The sequence below is a fragment of the Convolutriloba macropyga genome, chromosome 5 (assembly GCF_964194025.1).
Source record: "Convolutriloba macropyga chromosome 5, txConMacr16.3, whole genome shotgun sequence".
NCBI classification, from domain to species: domain Eukaryota; kingdom Metazoa; phylum Xenacoelomorpha; order Acoela; family Convolutidae; genus Convolutriloba; species Convolutriloba macropyga.
Window position 1 is genome coordinate 43,528,571 of NC_134472.1, and position 19,407 is coordinate 43,547,977.

Here is a 19,407-nt window from a genome sequence, read left to right on the forward strand (position 1 = left end):
TCTGCGTTGTGACTGGCGTTTCATCCAAAAAAACACATCTATTATCAACTGATACAGATACTAACTTAGATAATTCAAAGTCCTTGAACTTTTTTAACCTTTTTTTACGGTATTGTTCCTCACAAGCAATTTTTCTCTAGGTGTTTTTTGTACTTTTTAATTGCTTTCGTTTGTGAAAAATTTAAAAACCATGTCTGGCAGCAGTAGATAATTATCAGTACAACGTAAGCTAAGTAAACGTTAGTTTTGATTTTTGCTGATGTTTTCGGAAGCATTTTTTTTAAAACTGTCCTAGAGAAAAATTGAGCATAAACTGGAAGTCATCAAAAGGAATGGCTAAGTACTTGTTATTGGAAACTTCTAATTTGAACGACCATTCCTTTCAGTTTTTATCGATGCATGTTTGATTACTTTCCTAATGTTGTACAAAATTGACGGAAAGAGTTCTTTTTTGACATTTTTCATCAAAAGGACCTTGTTCATCTTCCCTTTGCTTATCGAACATATTACGGTCTATCTCCGCCAAACCAATTCCTTTCCTTAGGTGATGTTTTGCAGTCTCTATTTTTTTTGTTTGTGATTTATCTGGAAAACGAGCTGGGTGCAGTAGGTAATTATCATTAATAAAATTTATCTTTGATTTCAGCTGACCGTTTCAAGAGATATTTTTTAAAATTTGGAAACCGCACAAGAGCAACGTTAACCAGAGATTTGAAATCATCAATTAAAATGGCTAAATGCTTGTTCGTCGAAGCTTATAATTCGAACAATCTTTCCTTTTTTTCCTCGTTTCCGCTAAAATTTGGTTCCATTTATCAATCCAACATAATTTTAGGTTCGCTCAAAGCTGGTAGCCGCTTTTGTGGAAACTCAGCTTCACAATATGTTTTTAATTTCTTCCATCAAATCAGACAAAAGCCTCAAAAAGGAAATTAACATTGGTCACAACTTTTCACCGTCATTATTGTTCTCCCTCAGTTCTCGAACCAATCTGTCTTCAAAAACTGCAGTTCAATAAATTTGTCTCTGAATTATTGTTTTGGACTGAATGATATGATGTTTATAGCAGTTTTTGGCAGTTCAACACACTTCAATGTGACAACAATGTATTGAGCGCCCTTCCTCAAAGGCCTCTCCTGTCTCCGTATCAAATTGCAATCATGTCTCATTACTTTTTTAATGTTGGACAAAGTTGTCGGTAATAGTTCTTTTTGAAATTTTTCTTGAGAAGGCTCCTGTCCTCGTTCTTTTTTCTCATCAAACAATTTACGGTCTTGTTTTGCACAACAATTTTCTTTCCCTAAGTGGTTTTTTGTACTTTTCAATTTCTTTCGTTCGTGATTTTTTTTCCGGTAACCGTGCGTGTTAGCAATATGTAATTACCGGTACAACGTAAGCTATACAAACTTAGCTTTAACTTTGCTCACGTTTTCAGAAAAAATTTCTTAGTTGTAAGAACGGAAGAAAAACAAAGTTGACCCTAGGTTTCAGTCATCAGTTAGAATGGCTAAATTTTGTTGGTTGAAGTTTTTAATTTGAGCGATCATTCCTTTCAGTTCTAATTTCTGCTTAAGTTTGGTTCCACTTATCCATTAAACATGTTTTATGGTTCGGTCAAGGCTGGTAGCACTTTTTGTGGAAACTTTGACCCAATATGTTTTTACTTCTGTCTTCAAACCAGACAGCAGACTCATGAAAGAAATGCAAACAATCGCGATTTTCGGATTATTTCTCTATATTATGACTGACTGACGTTTGTATTGCTTTGAGTCCTTGTTATAATGACTTTTTTTTGTGCAGTGACATCGTAAAATTCTTTCTTTTTTGAAATCAAAACGTGCTCACTTAATAGCATCCTAGTTTTTTCTGTAATATTTTGAGGTCTTCTTGTCGCCTTATCAGAAAACCTTTAATAGAAAACCTCCCAATGCACAAAATGAGTTCAAGGTTAGACATTTATATACCGTAATTTACCAACCAATCTGTCTTCAACTGTCAAGAATTGTAGTTCAATAAATCTGTCTCTGACCTATTGCTTTGGAACAAATGATATGACGTTTTTAACAGATTTCAGCAGTTCAACCACTACAATGTGACAACATTGTTATGAAAACCATTCTGCAAAAGTCTGTCCTGTCTCGTGGATAGTTTTGTGAACTTTAAAAGACTCTTCCGTATCAAATTGGAATCATTTCTTCTTAGTTTTCCAGTTTGAACACAAATTTCAGTATTAATCCTTTTTTATCTTCACGCGAAATTTCTTTCTCTCAGTGTTTCTGTTTTTTAATTTTGCCTTCGTTTATGAATTAATTGGAAATTTTGCCTGGCAGCAGTAGATATTTATCAGTACAACGTAAGCTAAGTAATCGTTAGCTTTTATTTGCGCTAACGTTTTTGAAGAACCATAGACTTGAAGTCATCAATTGGAATGGCTAAGTAGTTGTTCTTAAAACCTTCTAATTCGAACAACCATTCCTTTCAGTTCTTACCTATGCGTGTTTGATTACCTTTCTAATGTTGTACAAAATTGACAGTACTAGTTCTTTTTTGAAATTTTTCATAAGAAGGACCTTATCCTCCTTCCTTTTTCTTATCAAACAATTTACTGCCTAAAACCAATTTCCTTCATTAAGTTCAAAACCAATTTCTTTCATTAAGTGATGTTTTGTAATTTTCAAATATTTTTGTTTGCGAATTTTTTGGAAAATGAGCTGGGAGGAGCAGGTAATTTGCCGTACAACGTAAGCTAAATAAATATTATCTTTGATTTCAGTTGACCGTTTTAAGAAATTTTTTATTAAATTTGAAAACTGCACAAGAGCAAAGATGACCAAATATTTGAAATCATCAATTAAAATGGCTAAGTACCTGTTCGTGGTAGCTTATAATTTGAACAATTTTTCCTTTCAGTTCCAGGTTCCACTTAAATTTCGTTTCCTTTATCCTACCAGCACAATTTTAGGTTCGCTAAAAGCTGGTAGCCACCTAAGTAGAAACTCAGCTGCCCAATCTGTTATTAAACTCTTCCATCAAAAGACAAAAAAGATCAAGGTGGAAATAATAACATTGGGTGATATTTGAGTTATTTGTATGCCTTGTGACTCACGTTTCATTCCAGAAACCAACATCTTTTATCCAATGGTACAGATACTAATCTTAGATATTTCTAATTTTCTTGAATTTTTAATCCCTATATCTTTTTCTATCTGTTTTGCTGAAAATTCTATATCACATAACTTTTCACCGTCATTATTGTTCTCCCATAGTTCGCGAACCAATCTGTCTTCAATTGTCGATAAATGCAGTTGATTAAATTTGTCTCTGACCTCTTTCTTTGGGCCAAGGGATAGAACAGATTTCGGCAATTGAACACACTCCAATGTGACAATATTGTTTTGAGCGCCATTCCGCAAAGGCCTCTCCTCTCTATCGGACATTATCGCAGACTCGAAAAACCTATTGCGTATCGATTTGGAATCATGTCTTATTACCTTTCTAATGTTGATCACAATTGTCGGTAACAGTTCGTTTTTGACATTATTCATGAGAAGGTCTCTGTATTCTTTCTCCTTTATCGAACAACAATATATGGTCTCGTTCTGCACAACCAATTTTGTTTCCATAATTGATTTTTTTGCTTTTTTTGTTCTTTTGTTCGTGAAATATTTTGAGACCGTGCCTGTAAGCAGTAGTTAATTATTGATACATCGTGAGCTAAACAAACGTTTGTTTTGATTTCTGCCAACTTTTAAAGAATTGTTTTTTTTTGAAAAGTGCACACACGCAACGTTGAGCTGAGACTTGCAGTCATCAAAAACATGGCTAAGTACTTTTTTCGAGGATGCTCATAATTTGAATATCATTCCTTTCAGCTCTTAGTACTGCTTGATTTTGTTCTCATTTATCAACCCAAGATGTTTTACGCTTCCACACAACCAATTTGTTTCCCTAGGAGTTGTTTTGGACTTTTCAATTGCCTTCGTTTGTGAACTATTTGGAAACCATGCCTTGAAGCAGTAGATGATTATCACTACAAGGTACGCTAAATAAACGTTAGATTTGATTTCTGCTAACATTTTCCAAAAAGTTTTTTCAAATTGAGAAGTACACAGAAGCATTCGTCTCATTTCTTACTTCTGCTTAAGTTTGGTTTCAATTATCCATCAAACAAGTTTTAAGGTTCGCTCAAAGCTGGTGGCAGTTTTTGTGGAAACTCAGCGGCTCAATATGTTTAACTGCTCTGTCTTCAAATCAGACAGAGAAATTCAATTATTGGCTGATATTCCAGACATTTCCCTGCATTGTGATTGACGTTTGATCCCTAAAAATCACATCTATCATCAAATGGTACAGATACTAATTTTCGATATTTGAAAAATCCCTTAACCACTTTAACCCCTATATCCGTTGGTGTCTCACGCATATTTTTTGTGTACGAGTTTGCTGACAGTTCTACTTCATACATTTTTTCGCGGTCGTTATTGCTCTCCCGTAACTCGGTCTTCATGCGCCAAGAAGTTAACTTCCTTAAATTTGTCTCTGATTGTTGCTCTGGACGCAGTGATAAGATTTTCACAACAGATTTTGGTAGTTGAACACCATCCAGTGTAACAACATTGTTTTGAGCAGCATTTAACATAGGCCTCTCCTGTCTATCGGACAGTTTCGCAAACTTGTTAAGACCATTCCGTTTCAAATAGGAATCATGTCTCAATAAATTTCTATTGTAGTACACAATTGTCGGTAATAGTCCTTTGTTAAAATTTTCGTGAGAAAATCTCTGTGTTCCGTCTCCTTCCTTATCAAACAATTTATAGTCTCGTTAGCACAACCAACTTTTTTCCCTATTTGATTTTTCGTGCTTTTCATTTTCGTTCGTTTTACGAAAACTTTGGAAACCATGCCCGGAAGCAGTAGGTATTTATCGGTACATCGTGAGCTAAAAAAACGTTAATTTTCATTTTTATTTTCTATTGCTGATTTTCCAAGATTTTTCATTTTAGTTCGAAAAATGCACAGATGCAACGTTGACCATAGAATTGATCTCATCAAAAATGGCTCAGTACATTTTTTGGGATTCTTATAATTGAAACATCATTCCTTTTAGTTTTTAGCTCTGCTAAATTTTTTTTCTCATTTATCAATCCAAAATGTTTTACGGTTCGCTGAAAGCTGGCAGCAGCTTTTGTGGACATTCAGCTACCCAATAAGTTTTTGAACTCTTCCTTCAAATCAGACAAAATCCTCTAGGAAAAAATGCTAAAATTGGGCGACATTCGACGTATTTCTCTGCATTGGGACTGATGTTTCATTCCAAAAACCCACAACATTTATCAAAAGTTACGGATACTATTTTTAGATAATTCAATAATTTTTGATTATTTTAACCGCTATTTCCCTTGTTGTCTCTCGCACAATTTTTGCTGACAATTTTTTTAATCAAATAACATTTCACAGTCGTAATTGTTCTCCCTTAACTCGCAAAGCAATCTGTCCTCAACCTCCAAAAAGTGCACTTCCTTAAATATGTCTCTGACTTGTTGCTTCGAACGCAACGATAAGACACTCACAACAGATTTCATCAGTTCAACACCGTCCAATGCAACAACATTGTTTTGCGCGCCCTTCAGCAAAGGCGTGTCCTGTTCACGGACGTTTTGCAAACCAGCTGAGATTCCTGTATATCAATTAGGAATCATGTCTCAATTCTTTTTAATGCTGTACACAATTGTCGGTTATAGTCCTTTTTTCACGATTTTCTTGAAAAGGATTCTTTTTTTCCTCCCGTTTATATCGAATTTATAGGGGCTTGTTCCACAAAACCAAGTTTTTCCCCCAGGGAGTTTTTTGTACTTTCCAATTGCTTTCGTTTGTGAAATATTCGAAAACTATGTGAAAAAGCAGCTGCCCAATATATTTATTAACTATGTCTTTAAAATAGACAGAAGCCTTAATGGAGAAATGCAAACATTGGGTGATACTCTAGTTAGTTTTTTTCATTGTGACTGATGTTTTATCACAAAAAAGCAAACCCTATATCAAAGGGTACAGATACTAATTTTAGATGATTCAAAAATTCTTAAACTCCTTTAACTCCTATATTCGTTGGTGTCTCAGGCAAATTCTTTGCGTTCAAGTTTGTTGACAATTCTGCTTCACAAATTTTCACGGTCGTTATTGTTCACTCGTAACTCGTGAACCACTCTGCATTAAACCGCAAAGACGTTAGTTTCCATAAACTTTTCTCTGACCTGTTGCGTTAGAGCCTATGATAAACCGTTCACAACAGATTTCGGCAGTTCAACGCCCTCCAATTAAACAACCTTGTTTTAGTCGACATTATGCAAAGTCGTTTCCTGTCTCCCGGACAGTTTCGCGAGTTGTTAAGACTCCTCCGTATCAATTTGGAATCATGTCTTATTACCTTTCTAATGCTGAACACATTGTCGGGAATAGTCCTTTTGTCACAATTTTCTTAAAAAAGTCCCTATTGTCCTCTCGTTTTTTTATCAAACAATTTATGGTCTTGTTCCTCACAACTAATTTCTTCCCTAAAAGTTTTTTGGACGTTTCAATTTCTTTTCGTGAACTGTGCCGGAATTGTTTTTTTGTTAGAAGTGCACAGATGCAAAATTGACTATAGAATTGGATTTATCAATTTAAAAAAAATGGCTAAGTACTTTATTTTCATGGATGCTTATATTTTGAACATCATTCCCTTCAGTTTTTAGTTCTGCTTAATTTTTGTTCTCAATTATCAATTCGACTTGTTTTACGGTTCTCTCAAATCTGGTAGCAGCTTTTGTGGAGAATCAGCTGCCCAATATATTTATTAACTATGTCTTTAAATTAGAGAGAAGCCTTAATGGAGAAATGCAAACATTGGGTGATATTCAAGTTAGTTTTTTGCATTGTGACTAGCGTTTCATCACGAAAAACCATGCTTTATATCTGAGGGTACATATACTAATTTTAGATAAAATCAAAAATTCTTAAGATCTTTGAACCCCTATATCCATTGATTTCTCACGCACATTTTTTACGTATAATTTTGTTGACAATTCTGCTTCACATACTTTCACGGTCGCTATTGTTCTCCCGTAACTCGCGAACCACTCTGTCGTAAACGGCAAAGACGTTAGCTTCCATAAATTTTTCTCTGACCTGTTGCGTTAGAGCCTATGATAAAACATTCAATACAGATTTAGGCAGTTCGACACGCTCCAATTAAACAACCTTGTTTTGGTCGCCATTCTGCTTAGTCGTTCTCCCTCTCTCTGACAGTTTTGCAAGTTGTTAAGACTCCTCCGTATCAATTTGGAATCAAGTCTCATTACCTTTTTAATGCTGAACACGTTGTCGGGAATAGTCTCTTTTTCACATTTTTTATGAAAAAATCTCTGTCTTCTTCGCGTTTTTTATCAAACACTTTGGGGTCTTGCTCCCCACAAACAACTTCTTTCCCTGAAAATTTTTCTGAAATCTAATTTCTTTTCGGAAACTGTGCCGGAATTGGTTTTTTAGTTAGAAGTACACAGATGCAAAGTTGACCATAGAATTGCTTTGATCAATTAAAATGGCTAAGTACTTTTTTCATGGTTGCTTATAATCCGAACATCTTTCATTTCAGTTCTTTGTTCTGCTTAATTTTGTTCTTATTTATCAATCCAACATGTTTTACGGTTCCCTCAAAGCTGGTAGCAGCTTTTGTGGAAACTCAGCTGCCCAATATTTTTTAACTCTTTTTTCAACTCAGAGAAAATTCTCTAGGAGGAAATGCAAAGATTGGTTGACGTTCGAGGTTTTTCTCTGGATTGTGACTGATGTCTAATTCAAAAACACGCACTTTTTATTAAAAGGTACCGATACTTTTATTAGATAATTCAACTTTCCCTTAGTGATTTTTTTGCATTTCATTTTTGTGTTTGTGAAAAAATTGGAAACCGTGCCTGGGACCAGTAGTTAATTATCGGCACACCGTGAGTCAAGAAAACGTTAGCTCTGATTTTTGCTGAGTTTTTAAGAAATGTTTTGTTTTAATTTTGAAAAGTGTACAGATGCAACGTTGACCATAGACTTGCAGTCATGTAAAAATGGCAAAGTATTTTTTTCGTAGATTCTCATTGTTTGATCTTCATTCATTCCTTTCAGTTCTTAGTTCTGCTTAATTTTGTTCTCATTTATCAATCAAAATGTTTTACGTTTCGCTCAAAGCTGGTAGCAGCTTTTGTGGAAACTCAGCTATCCAATGTTTTTTTAAACTCTTTATTCAACTCAGACAAAATCCTCTAGAAAAAAATGAAAAAAATTGGTTGACATTCGAGGTTTTTGTCTGCTTTGTGACTGATGTTTCATCCCAAAAACCCAAACATTTTATTACAAGGTACAGATACTATTTTTAGATAATTCAAACAATCTTGAATTCTTTTAACCTCTTTATCTGTCTCCAACCGCCAAGAAGTGCGCCTCATTAAATCATTCTATGATCTTTTTCTTTGGATCTAATGGTATGACGTTCATAACACATTTTTGAAGTTCAACACTCTCCAATGTGAAAACATTGTATTGAGCGCCATTTCGCAAAGGCTTCTCCCTTTTCATGGACAGTTTCGCAAGCTTTTTCAGACCTTTCTGTATCAATTAGGAATTATGTCTCATTAACTTTCTAATGTTGTTCACAATTGTCGGTAAAAGTTCTTTTATTTTTCATCAAAACGTTACTATCTTCCTACCATTTTTCCCTCGAGAAATTTACGGTCTTTTGCCTTACAACCAATTTTTTTCCCAAAACTTCTTTTGTACTTTTCAATTTTTTTCGTTTGTGAATTATTTGGAAACCGTGCCTGGGAGCAGTTGGTAATTATCGGTAAAACGTAGGCTAAATAAACTTCAGCTCTGATTATTGCTTACATTTTCAAGAAATACTTTTATGGTCTGAAAAACGCACAGATGCAAAGTTCACCATAGACTTCGAGTCATCAATTAGATTGGCCAAGTACTTGTTCGTGGAGGCTTTTAATTTGAACAATCATTCCCCTCAGTTCTTAGTTTTCTTTAAATGTGCTTCTTTTTATACAACCAACATGGTTTACGGTCCACTCAATACTGGTAGCAGCTTTTTTGGAAGCTCTGCTGCTCAATACGTTTTTAGCTCTGTCTTCAAATCCGACAAAAACCTCACGAAAGAAATCCAAACATGGAGTGATATTCAAGTTCTCTGAGTTGTAACTGATTTTTCGTCCCAAAAATCACACTTTTTATCAAATGAAACAGATGCTAATATTTGATAATTCAAAAATGATTCAAAATTTGAATTTTTTAACCCATATGTCCTTTGGTGTCTCACGCACATTTTTTGCGTACATTTTTGCAGACATTAATTATTCAGATAAATTTTTACCGTCGTTATTGATCTCTTGTGACTCTCCAAACAATCTGTCTTCAACCACCAAGAAAAGCAATTCATTAAATCTGTTTATGAACTGTTCCTTTGGAACAAATGATATGAAGTTCATAACAGATTTGGGTAGTTCAACCCCGCTCAACGTAACAAAAATGTTTTGAGCGCCATATCGCAAAGGCCTCTCCTGTCTCTCGGACAGATTTGCAAACTTGTTAAGACTCCTCCGTATCGATTCAGAATCATGTCTTATTAGCCTTCTAATGATGTACACAATTGTCGGTAAAAAACCCTTTTTTTTACACTTTTCAACAAAAGGTCCGTATCTGCTACCGCTTTTTATCGAAAAATTTACGGTCTTGTTTTTGGACATTTCAATTTCTTTCGTTTGTGAGTTATTTGGAATCAGTGCCAGGTAAATAACTATTGGTACAACGTAAGCTGAATAGACGATAAATTTAATGGGTGTGAGTATGAAAGGTGCATAGATGCAAAGTGCACCATAGACTTGTAGTCATCTATTAAAATGGCTAAGTACTCGTTCGTGGAAGCTTATAGTTTGAACAATTTTTCCTTTCAGTTCTTACCTCTTCTTAAATTTGATGTCATTTATCCATCCAACAAGTTTCACGGTTCACTCATAGCTGGCAACAGCTTCTGTAGAAACTCGACTGCCCAATACGTTTTTTAATTCTTCCTTCAAATCACAAAACGGCCTCAACGAAGAATTGCAAACATTAGGTCATATGCGAATTTTTTTCTCCTCATTGTGAGTGACGTTTGATGGCAGAAAACCACACCTTTTATCAAACGGTGCAGATAAAATTTTTAGATAATTCAAAAAATTGAAGATTTTAAAACCTATATACTTTGTTGTCTCACGCACATTTTTTTGCTACAAATTTGCTGGCATTTCTATTTTACATAACATGAAACCGTCGTTACTGATCTCATTAAACTTATTAAATCTGTCTCTGACCTGTTACTTTGGACACAACGTTATGAATTTTATAACAGAATTCAATAGTTCAACACCCTCAAATGTAGCAACCTTATTTCGAGCACCATTCCGCATAGGCCTCTCCTGTCTCTCGGACAGTTTTGCGAACCTATTAAAACCCTTCCATCAATTCAGAAGCTTGTCTCCTTACCTTTCTATTGTTGTAAACAATTGTAAGTAATAGTTCCTTTTTAAGTTTTTTCAGGGTAAAGTCAATGTCCTCATTCCCTTTGCTCCTCAAACAAATTACGGTCTTGTTCTGAACAACCAATATATTTCCCTAAGTGATTTTTTGTATTTTTAATTTTCTTTTGTTTGTGAAAAGAAAATTAAAAATGTTTCTTTCATTTGGTTTCTTTAGTTTCTTTTGTTTCTTTCATTTGGAAAACGAGCTGGGAGCAGTAGATAATTATCGGTACAACGTAAGCTAAATAAAAATTATCTTTCATTTGAGCTGACCGTTTCAAGAAGTGCTTTTTGAACCAACGCAAACCAACTTGCGAACAGTAACGTGCGTCTTCAGCCGCCAAGAAATGCACTTCATTGAATTTGTTTCTGATCTGTTGCTTTGGACCCACTGATAAGACGTTCATAACAGATTTCGCAGTTCAATTTAGTCAGCTGTAACAACATTGTTATGAGCGCCATCCTGTAAAGGCCTGTCCTGTCTCTTGGAGAGTTTTGCAAACGTGTTATGACTCTCCGTATCAATTCGGAATCATGTTCCCTTATTTTTCTAAATTTGAACACATCTTTCAGTAATAATCCTCTTCTCACATTTTTAATCAGAAGGTCCCTCTTTTTATCAAACAATTTACGGTCTTGTTCCTCACAAGCAATTTCTTTCCCTAAGAGTTTTTTTGTACTTTTCAAATGTTTTCGTTTGGGAATTATTTGGAAACCATGCTTGGCAATATTTTTTTAATTTGAAAATTCAAAGGTGACCACAGTCTCGGAGTGATCAATTAGAATGGCTATGTACTTGTTCTTGGAAGCTTCTAATTTGAGCCATCATTCCTTTCAGTTCTAATTTCCGCTTAAGTCTGGTTCCACTTATCCATCAAACATGTATTACGGTTCGGTCAATGCTGGTAGCACTTTTTGTGGATACCATGGCCCAATATATGTTTGGCTCTGTCTTCAAACCAGAGAGCAGCCTCATGGGAGAAAATCAAACAATGGTAATTTTTCGAGTTTTTTTTCGGCATTTTGACTGACTGAAATTTGCATTGCTTTGAATCATTGTAATAATGACTTTCTTTTGGGCAGTGACATTGTAAAATTCTTTCATTTTTGAAATCAAAACGTGCTCACTTAATAGCATCCTAGTTTTTTCCAAAATATTCTAAGGACATCTCTTCGCTTTATCGATGGAAACCGCGTCTTTGTCAATGGAAAACCTCCCAATGCACAAAAAGGGTTCAAGGTTAGAATGTTATATACCGTAACTTACCAACCAATCTGTCTTCAACCGTCAAGAATTGCAGTTCAATAAATCTGTCTCTGACCTGTTGCTTTGGAACAAATGATATGAGGTTTATAACAGAATTTGGTAGTTCAACACACTCCAATGCGACAACATTGTTTTGAGCACCATTCTGCAAAGATCTGTCCTGTCTTTTGGACAGTATTGTAGACTTGTTAAGACTCTTCCGTATCAATTCGGAAGATTGTCTCACTATCTCTCTAATGTTGTACACAATTGCCGTTAATAGTTCTTTTTTGACATATCTCATGAGAAGCTCCCTGTCTTTTTTCCCTTTTCTTATCGAATAATTTACTGTCTCGTTCTGCACAACCAATTTTTTTCCCTGAGTGATTTCTCTTGCCGTTTCAATTTCTTTCGTTTGTGAATTATTTGGAAACGGTTCCTGTGAGCAGTAGGTAACTATATGTACACAAAATCAAAATTAGGGCCAGCATAATGGTTTCATGAGCTATTTAAGCACTGTTAGTTTGATTTTGTTATAATTTAGAGACTTTTTATAGCAGCAGAGATCATCGAGCAGACGGTTTAGCGGTTTTTTTTACTTTAGAGACGCAGTCGACACAGTCCTACGTTCTTTGCGTCCAGCAAAATTTGCATTCTTCGGTTTCGATTGTGATTTTTTTGATCGGTTTATTCTTCTTTAAACTGAAACACAGAAAACTACAGTTTTTTAACGAAACTAATGATATGTATGTTTTTCCTCACGATAGTGTCTTAGAGCCGCTTTTATATATCTTGCTCATTATTGACATGACATATTCGCTCGAGCAGTTTATGCCCTGCTTGTTTTGTGAAGACCTCAAAAGTGTTTACGAAGTCTCGATCCAGTGAAATTCAGGGAGAAGTTGACAATGTCTCAGTTTTCGGACGCAGATCAACGGATTAGATTTTCATCCCCAAAAAATGCAAGTTCTTTTTTTGAACTAGACGACGATGTCTAGCTCAATCTCAAGGCCTCGGTTCTCAAACTCTTGGTCTTCATTGTAAACTTTAGAAATGTTTTCTGTAGTAACTCAACATATGGGACAAACATATCAATCGATGTATTGCAAAAGCTTCAAGAAGCCTAATTTTTGTGAAACTAAATGTTTCAAACAAAGCAACTGTCTCCAGACGCAAACTTTTATTAAAGCCAATCATAAAATCCAATTTTTCGTCTAAATCGGTTTCCCTGTATTGGTCAGAATAGTTTTGTAGAATGCATCATAAAGCGACTAATTTTTTGCCTGTTTGTGTCAAGCTAACACAAACCGATTTGTTTGTTCTATGAAATTTATCTGACAAAGCTATTATTTGGTATTTTAATCTTGGTTTTGCGTCATCTCAAACAAGGACTCATTAAACTGGTCGAATTGAAACTAAGAACCATTAAATATTCATACTGATTGAGATTGAGCGTTTTGTCTTTCGATTGCAACTTGCTGCCAACTTCCTTCTACAAAGAATTTTTTTACATTATGAAATTACCAAAACGAGAATCATTTGTTAAATTTGTTGTTTTTTAAAAATCATCACCTTATTGACGTCAAAATTTTGAGCTCCTTTAATAATAATGCCATTTTCGCAGGCAGTAAGAGTTCTTTTTGCATCTATTTGTGGTCATTGTTTTATTTTATACTCCTTGTTTCCCACAAAACAAAAACGAGCTTTAACTGGTGAAACTACTATTAATAACGGTTTTTGTATTAATTATGTTTTTTTAGTTTTCAAGTTGATATTGCAGATGGTGATCAATAGACGCCGCTATTTTTCTCTTGATGTTCAACAGGAGGTTTTTGCTATAAACAAGTCTCAATTGATTTTCTTCACACCAGGTTGACTAATTCTGAATTACATTGCTTCTCACTTATTAAAACCATATCATCAGCAAACCGAAAAAAGTTACATCACACAAAGGTCCTGGCAAGCCATTAATTAAAAGGTGAACAAATAAGGTCCGCGTACTAGACCCTGTGGGAAATCACTGGTAATTCTTGCAAACCTGATATTATGTTGTTTGTTTTCATTTATTGTTTCCGATTCGTTAGACAAAATGAAGTTAGCTCAATGAATGTTCCTCCGCAGTCAGTCAATTTTATGAAGTTTTTAAATCTCATTTTGTGTTTGTGTGTCAGAGGCTTTTTCAATGTCGAGGTACAAGATATTTAGTTCTTTGACAACTTAGTCAAATTTCTTGTAATCGGTGTCTAGCGAAAGAAGTAATTGTAGGATTGCTGATCGTTCCTTTTGGAAGCCAAAAAAATTACCACTGAATTGGTGTCTTACAAATGTGTAAAAAATTTTTAGTTATTTTGAATGAATGAAGCGAATAAATTTTTGCCTGTTTGTGTCACGCTAACACACACGGATTTGTCTGTTCTATGGAGTTTAATTCAATTCTGACAAGTTCTGACAAATCTATTAATTGGTATTTTAACCTTGGTTTTGCGTCATCACAAACAAGGAATCATTAAACTGGTCGATTCGAAACTAACAACAAGAGAATATTCATGACGATTGTGCGTTTTCTTTTTCGATTGCAACTTGTTGCCAACTTCCTTTTACAAAGAATTTTTTTACATTATGAAATGACCAAAAACAAATTCATTTGTTAAATTTGTTATTTTTTTTATAAATCGTCACTTTTGACGTCGAAACCTTGCGCTCCTTTATATAAAATGTTATTGTCATTTTTGCTGGTAGTAAGAGTTTTTTTTTGCATCTAATTGCGGTCATTGTTTTAATTTTTATTCTTTGCTTCCCCCAAAAACATAAACTGGTTTTTAACTGGTGATACTACAATTAATATTGTTTTTTTGTTTCGTGAGTGACCATTTCTCATTCAAATAAACATTTCTTTTGAAATTTGCAGCCCATGGAGCGTTGTTTTTCCAGTTGATCTAGCAGATGGTGACCAATAGACACCGCTATGCTTCTCCTGATGTTTAACAGATGGTTTTTGCTATGATCAATTGCTCAAACATGCGTGTTCTGAATTACATTGCTTCTCACTTATTAAAATCATATCATCAGCAAAACCGAAACAATTTATATAACACAAATGTTCAGGCAAAGTCATTGAATAAAAGGTGAACCAAAACGGTCCGCGTCTGAGCCCTTTGGGAAGTCACTGGTAACTTCTTGCAAACATGATAATTTGTTGTTTGTTTTCATTTATTGTTTTCGGTTTGTTGGACGAAATGAATATAGCTCAATGAATGTTCCTCCGACGCCAATTTTATGAAGTTTTTATATCGAGCTACAAGATGTTTATTTCTTTGACTGCTTAGTCGAATTTCTTGTACACGTTGTCTAGAAAAAGAAGTAATTGTAGGATTGCTGATCGTTCCTTTTGGAAGCCAAAAAGATTACCACAGAAAAGATGTCTTAAAAATGTGTATAATTCATCAAAAATAACTTGGACAGGCAAATTTAAAGACTTTCACGTCCTATGAAATTATTATTTGACTAATTTCCGCCTGTAAAAATTGGTCTGATCTGACCTACTATTCAAATTATGGGATCTCTTGTTGGTTTTTGATTGGAATAGGGATGAAGTTAGCTTTGTGAGAAATTTGCTGCAATTTCTCAGCAATTAAAAAACATTTTCGACTTTAGTGAGATATATTTTATTAAATGCGGACCTTTTTTTGAGGAAAATGTTGGAATTTAAAGACATTTGAAAGTTAAGAGTTAAAGCTCTCTGCCTGTTGTTTATCGGTTTCAGGACTTTACAAAAGTTATAGGCTGTAATTGTGGATTTTTAGGGTCCGAGGAAAAATATTTTTGCACTTTAGGCGAAATGTTGGCTTTCAAAAAATTCAGCTTCAAAGATTGAGTTATCAGTACCAATCTAATTTCGAACCTCAGCTTTTAATTTTCAGCGTTTCAAATTGAAAACAAGATTAGAGGTTCTAATGTGTTTCTTAGTGCTCTATTTTTAATGTGATGTATCATTTGAAAATCATGTTGTAAACTGGGTCAACGTTTGCTGGCACACAGTGCGTTTTCTCTTATCTTGTTCTGTAGTGTTCTGTAAAATGCTTCTTGAAGGAAATCGAAATTGCTATAGCATTAGGAATTGAAGGGATTATTTGTATTGTCAATATTAAAATTTTTTCAATCAGTAGTTTTGGAGACCAATTTTTCTTTTGTCCTGATTTTGGGTGCGTTGGTTAGGAGATTTAGTTTACTAAAAATTGATCAGACCATGTTTGATTATCTCTTTTTATGTTTTTTCTTACTTAGCGCACAATCATGTAAGCAACAAAACTCTGTCGGGATTGTTCCATAGGACCACGTCTAGAAGATTTGATTCAAAATTTGAGAGATTGCCTTTTCTAAGTTGATCGCAAATTGCTTTTTTGAATTCCTTTGTTGAGGACATATCCACCTACAAAGTTTCTATGAATTTGATATCACCTACTACCAGGGTTCCTGGATTAGTGTGCAAAAGCGGGCTTCTGAAGTTTTCGAGAAGCCATAAGAAGTTACATATCGGCCACTTGTAATTGCTTTGTTAAGGCGCTTCGTAGATGCAACCGCCTAATAAAGAAGAAGCTGAAATAAAATTTTCAATAACTATGTCCAGGTTTTTACCATGCATTCACAGTGATTTAAAATCCCCGCGTTTACTGTATAAATCAGTTGCTTTCCTATCAATGCCAGTTGTTAAATATGAAGATAGAGAGAATGCCTCCTGCGTGATCTCAGTAGGTAACCATGTTTCTGTTATAGAGACTACGTCATAAACGTCCTACGCTATTACCTATTTTTGTTCGTTTGTTCAGATCTGGTAGACTTCGTGCAGTAATTTTGGTGTATTTTTCTACTTCTTCGGAGTATTCAAGGCTTATTTGCTTGGTTTCCTTCACTTAAATCTGGAATGATAACAAAAAGATCCCCTCTTGGTTTTCAAGTTAAAGATGTTAAACATTTAAAACCTTGGATCGAATCCGTGTTTGATGCGTTCTCGTCTTTTTTCTTATTTAGCTTTCTTTTATTATTTAGCATCCTCAAGAGATAAAGCCGATATAAGTTGACCTGTCATTTTTGTTTTGCTCATTTATTTGGCAGTAAGTGTGTTATTGAACGCGTTGCCGCCTAATGGTTAATTGTCACACACTGTTGGTGGTTAAATGTTAAATTACAGAAAAGCCATTTATAAAATCGGCCATGCCGCAGCCAATTATTGCCGTCATTTTAGGGATAAAAAGAGATTTGGATTAAAATGGGGGGGGGGTCTTGTTCAAAATGGGGTATTTGCTTTACCAAGTTTTGCACGTTTGCAGATTTCAGCACTGTAAGAGTTCTTCGAAGCCCTTTTCAACTACTTTCTTAGCTGTATTCTTACGGCACACGTAAATATGAGTTGTGTATATGTGTTGTGATCACTGGACTGGTCACTGAGTTGCAAAACTAAGTTTGTGTTGGATCATCAAAAGTCTCATAAATGTATGCATATCAAAACAGAAAATCTCCCTTGCTGTAGAGAAGAGGAATTCAATCTGTGTTTTGGCAGTGTTAGCAATAAACCGGAAACTGAAGCGAATTGCTTTTCAATTTACAGAAATCAAGTTCAATCTGGATAGATACGTTCCAAAATTTATTTTCTTTTGGAAATGCTTAACTTCAACTAACTTTTTGATCCATTCTACTAAATGTGACGCAGCGGAACGCGTACGGTGAGAACAGACTCTTTCAAACGTTTTCATGAAGTTTCTCTGTTGGCCTGCCTGCATTGTAATATGTCTTGCCATAAAATTTTTTTCTGAACAGGTCCCTAGTAAAACAATCGTCATTTTTAAACGTAAGAAAATTATTGTCATGCTCAGTTATAGTTAGGCAAACACTACGAAAGATTTTAAGTGTTGTCTTTGGCAGGGAAGTTATGTTCAGTTTTGAAACGTTAGAATTCATCTGCACGTTCGGTTTTAAACGCAACAAATCGTCGCTATGTTCGATTTCAAACCACGGGAACTCATGAGAAAATCATTACGATGCAGAGGTATACCCCAAAATTTCCGCCTTAGTAAAATTGGCTCGAAAAATAATTACATTCAATGAACGAATTTAGGTGACATCCTTTGTATCTTACTTTTCGAAAAAGGCTTTCCGCCAATTTTGCGAAATAAAAGAACATTCGAAAAGTAGGTAACAAATCTTGTTGCACGTTTCCGCTCAATTTAGGTATCGATTATTCGCGCTCATTTTGAGCATGCAATAAGCACTTTTATAAAGATTTAATTGAGGCTTTCAAAGCTTTAAAGTACTTTAAATACATGCAACCACAGAAACTGATTTTTTTCCCGAAAAATCCCTCGCACATCAAAGACTTCGTAAATCATTGTGGGACTGGCCAATTTTAATAAGAAGTAATTAAGTACCTTAAGTAGTCATAAAGTAGTAATAAAGTACTAGTAGTAGTAATAAGTTAGGCTTAATTAAATAAGTAGTAATTAAGTTAGGCTTAATTGCGGATTATGTGCGAAATCGAGCTACATTGTGTGCGAAAAATCGATACATAAATAGAGCGGATGCGTGATACAACTCGCGCAAAAAGTAGGTTATTAAGTTTGTACTTGTATTTCGCGGCAAAAATTAGGACACTTTTGCGAACACGGGATACGATATTCCCTTCCATTTTGACGGTTTCTGCTAAAGTACCTATTTTCCGCAATATTGATCCACTTTCCATGTTATAACATAGTAAAAACGAACACGAGATACACGCATCGGGCATATCTGCCCGTGACGATTTGGGTATACCTCTGCATCGTAATGATGACGAAATTGCAATTGATATCCCTTAATCAAGTTAAGAATCAACGACTGAATCCCAATGGATCAACGTTCAACAAATCTTTGAAATTTCAAACCTGGAAAACAAACAATAAGTTCATATTTGTTCACCTAATTGTATAAATGAGTTGAAGAAGAGTGTCAATCAACTAACCTTTTTCAAAGAAATTGCCTACCAGAGGTACATTTCAATTTCCTGCGAGCAGAAAGCTATCATATCAATTGACAACATTATGAATACAAAACCTGCAGTAATTGTAAAGAAAAAACGGACGTTTTCAAAACGATCATACCGAACCTAAGAAACCGAGCATACCATGATTTCATAAGTTTCAAAATCACAAATACCATTTTATGTCACTAAAAGAAATGGAACATACCAACATTTTCTTGCGTTTTGAAAACCAAACATACCGGCGAACATATCTTCGTATATATACAGAACTGACCGTATCTAAGAAATCGATTATACCGAAGCTTTTGTCCTCCCAGACCCAATATATTGACAATTACTTATGTTTGGAGCCAAAAGTAGCGAACAAACCGAATACAACAACACTTTTTTAAGTGTAAAACCGAACATTTGAAACAGTTGATTTTGTTCATTCTTCAGGACATGGGGAAACAAGAGTTTATTTTTACCGGTCACAAACACAGACTGCTTTTTTAGCATTGTCCCCATTTTTTTTTCTTCAAAACTACTGTGATGTTTTTCCATTAAATTTACGATACACAGCT